Here is a 3672-nt window from a genome sequence, read left to right as displayed (position 1 = left end):
TGTTCAACTTCCATCTAGCTCTCAGATTGAAAAAGTTAAAAAAAAAAACTAGCTATTTCTCACATTCCTTCCTGGTTTAAACTGACTCCAGAGTTGTCACATAGGTGTTCACCCCCGATTGAGTGATAGGCAGAAGCAATATCCCCAATCACATTTTCCACACCACGGACCATAGTGTGCCAATCTTGTCCATGGGGTTTTCTTGGTGAAGATACTGGAATGATTTGCCATTTCCTTCTCCAGGGGATTAAGGTAAACAGAGGTTAATGGTTAATGACTTGCCTAGGGTCACATATCTGAGGCAGTATTTGAACTCAGGTCTTCCTGAATCCAGGTCCAGCATTCTATTTACTGCCTCAACCAGCTGCCTCCTTGGATGCCATATCACTCATTTAAAGACAACAAAAGAAACATTGAATGGAATCTAAAAAGTAAAAGTATTTTATTTTAGGTGCCCTTAATCAGTAATTGAACACAAAATCAAAATCATTAAGGTGATAGTAGTCAAAGTAATGCAAAGAACAAAATATGCAATTTAATAGAAATCAGAAGCATTACCATAGAGCAGAGATACTTAACCTGGGTCTGTGAAACTGGGTTACTTTTTTTAACATTTTAATAATTATTTGAATAAAACTGATTTCTTTTGTAATTCCATGTATTTTATTTTAAACATTTAAAATTACTAGTCTGAGTAGGGGTCTGTAGGTTTCACCAAGCTAGCAAAGAGGTCCATGACACAAAAAGAAGGCAAAGATAAGGCCAGCTGAGTGGTATAGTACATAGAGCACTAGACCTGTACTCAAGAAAGTCAGAAAGATGCAAGTTCAAATGATCACTTAGATACTTACTAGCTGTGTGACCTTGAACAATTTATTTAACCTTGCTTGCCTCTGCTTCACCATCTGTAAAATAGAGGTAATAATAGCACCTCCCTCACAGAAGTTTTGTGAGAATAAATTAGATAATATTAGATAAAGATCTTTGCAAACTTTTAATCATAGTATGAATACTAGCTATTATTATTATTGCTATTATTAGTATTGTCATTATTAAGAACCCCCACTTAAAATCTTGAGAGATAAAGAAATTAAGAAAGTAAACACTCTCAACAGAGAAAAAACTATTTCTCAACATCTATGAAACTTGAAGTTCACAAACCATTATTATAATGAGTGACATGTCAAGGAATGTAGCAGATAAACAGTGGGTTCAGATAATATCCATAAGTATTGACACAAATCCTTCACCATGAATGAATTAGCAAGATATTTTACTAGCTTCCTTTCAGATGCAAATCTTATCCTTCCCTTCTTAAGAGAAGGCATCATATATCTGTTATTACAAGACAAACACACCAGTTAACCCCTCCAAATTCATTAATTGCGTAGTTATATGCTTTGTACAGAGCATTCACAGCTTGAATCATTCCAAAAAATCTACAAACACTTACAGGGAAGCAATATGTTATCTGAGGAATAAAGAGCATACAAACAAAAGGAGTCTCAGTAGTAAAAGGAGCAACTCTGTATCAATTTGGTAATTATTGAACAATTCGCCTAAAGGTGCCATTACATTTATACCACCTTTATTATCTCAAAACCTTTGACTCATTTACACACTCATAGCTTATTCATGTACTTAGTGAACAGGGTGTCTCAAAAAGTCTTTGTGCCATTTTAAGCTTTAGTCAATTTAAAACTTAAAATGGCACAAAGACTTTTTGGGATACCCTGCAAATTAAATAAAGCCAAAGACAGTAAAAAAAAAAAAGCTAGAGTATGCATAGCCACATGAATAACATCTTTATTTAAAACATGCCACTGACACAATAATATCAATAAAAATTGATAGAAGATGTGGTATCTTTCAGAGAAACAGTTTAAGAATTTTATGGTTCTACCTAGCCTTAAAGCCACTATCCTTTCTCCGGAACAGAATTGAATATGTCTTCTAAATCCAAGAGACAAGAGGCAATTATACGAAAACATTGTATAATTATTTAGTATAGATAAGTAACATCATATTGCATGACTCCACTGAAAAACACATTAAACAGCTTCCTCTGTCTCATGAAATCTTTCTCCAGTGATATCATCATATATTGACTCATTAAGTATAATATTCTTAATGTACTCCAAGGAAAGATAGATACTGAAGGCTTCAAGCTTGAATCTAGTGTTCAAATTGAACCAAAGGTTGAATGTGATAACTTAGAAAGACCTCCATCTCCTCCAGGAAAGTCACAGTAAGAATAAAGCTATCAAAGAGAATGCTATGACTTTATATATCAAGAGATTTATTGGCATCCTGAAATCAAAGCTCAAATGCAAGAATATGTTTAAAGCATATGATACTAACCTTAACATATGTTTTTGGAACTGAAAGCATCTTAACTAAAGCAAGATACATACAAACCATACTAAGGTAATTAAAGTTTAAGCATTCATAATCAAAAAGAGGAAAAGGATCAGACCATATAATAAAGAGGTGAAAAACTTAGAGAATTAGGTTTAGAACAAGAAAACTTCACTTTGCCAAGTAACATTTATACCTGAGAATATAAACCATTAAATTTGTTACATGTAACCAAAGTGGCTGGTTGACTTCTTTTTTATAATATTTTATTTTTACCAATTACATGCTAAAACAATTTTAACATTTTTTTAAAATTTTGAGTTCCAAATTCTATCCCTCCTTCCCTTCTTCCCTTCCCCTCCCTGAGATGGTAAGCAATCCAATATATTGTACATGTGCAATCATACAAAACATTTCCATATCAGTCATTTTGTACAAGAAGACTCAAGGAAGGAACAAAGGAAGGAAGGAAGGAAGGAGGGAGGGAGGGAAGGAAATAGCATACTTCAGTCTGTATTTAGACAATATCAGGAGTCTTCTGCTGTCATCCTTCGAAGTCGGTTGTCTTCTTTAGCTCGTCGTCGTCCTTGGCCAAGCGCTTGCCTATGAGCACTTGGCAGAGGTATCCCAGGGGCCTGGACATCAGAGAAGCCCAGTTGGAAGCGCAGTGCTGCCCTTGGGTGAATGTCCCTAAAACCCGCAGAACTTTCTGCAAAAAGTGCAGCAAGCACCAGCCTCACAAAGTGACGCAGTATAAGAAAGGCAAAGATTCCCTGTACGCTCAGGGAAAAAAGGCAATATGATTGGAAGCAGAGTGGCTATGGTGGTCAAACAAAACCAATTTTCCAGAAAAAGGCAAAGACCCTAAAAAAAGATTGTACTGAGGCTTGAATGTGTGGAACCCAACTGCAGGTCTAAGAGGATGCTTGCCATTAAGAGGTGTAAGCATTTTGAACTGGAAGGAGATAAGAAGAGAAAGGGCCAAGTGATCCAGTTCTGAGTTTCATCGTTTTCGTCTTAATAGGAAAAAACCATTTCGTTCCATTCCTTGGTTCTGTGTTTTCTGTCTTGGAAAGGAAGAGGCTTGAGTAAAACCAAGTCTCATACTATGTGAAGCTTTTCCCCCATATAGGAAAAGTTCTTGAAGATGTGGCTGAGTGTTGTAACTTTTATCATCTACTTAATGAGATTTGTGTCATGGAGAGAAAGCCCAGCTGGACATTTCTGGGGGGTCTAGGGTCCTTGGTTATTAGTACTATTGAAAAGGTTTAGAGGTTTTGGGGTGCTGGGACCCCCCCAGATTGCAAAGTGGGC

The 3672-nt window shown here is 36.1% G+C and overlaps 1 pseudogene; it reads left to right on the top strand.

The window, feature by feature from the left end:
- The window catches only part of LOC114036435, a 4836-nt pseudogene extending 1427 nt beyond the window's left edge, over nucleotides 1-3409 (top strand).
- The last annotated feature ends 263 nt before the right edge of the window (nucleotides 3410-3672 follow it).

The sequence above is a fragment of the Vombatus ursinus genome, unplaced genomic scaffold (genome assembly GCF_900497805.2).
Source record: "Vombatus ursinus unplaced genomic scaffold, bare-nosed wombat genome assembly UNPS02009835.1, whole genome shotgun sequence".
In the NCBI taxonomy this organism is placed as follows: domain Eukaryota; kingdom Metazoa; phylum Chordata; class Mammalia; order Diprotodontia; family Vombatidae; genus Vombatus; species Vombatus ursinus.
Note: the sequence above shows the minus strand (reverse complement) of the source record. Positions and strands in the feature narration are given on the sequence as shown.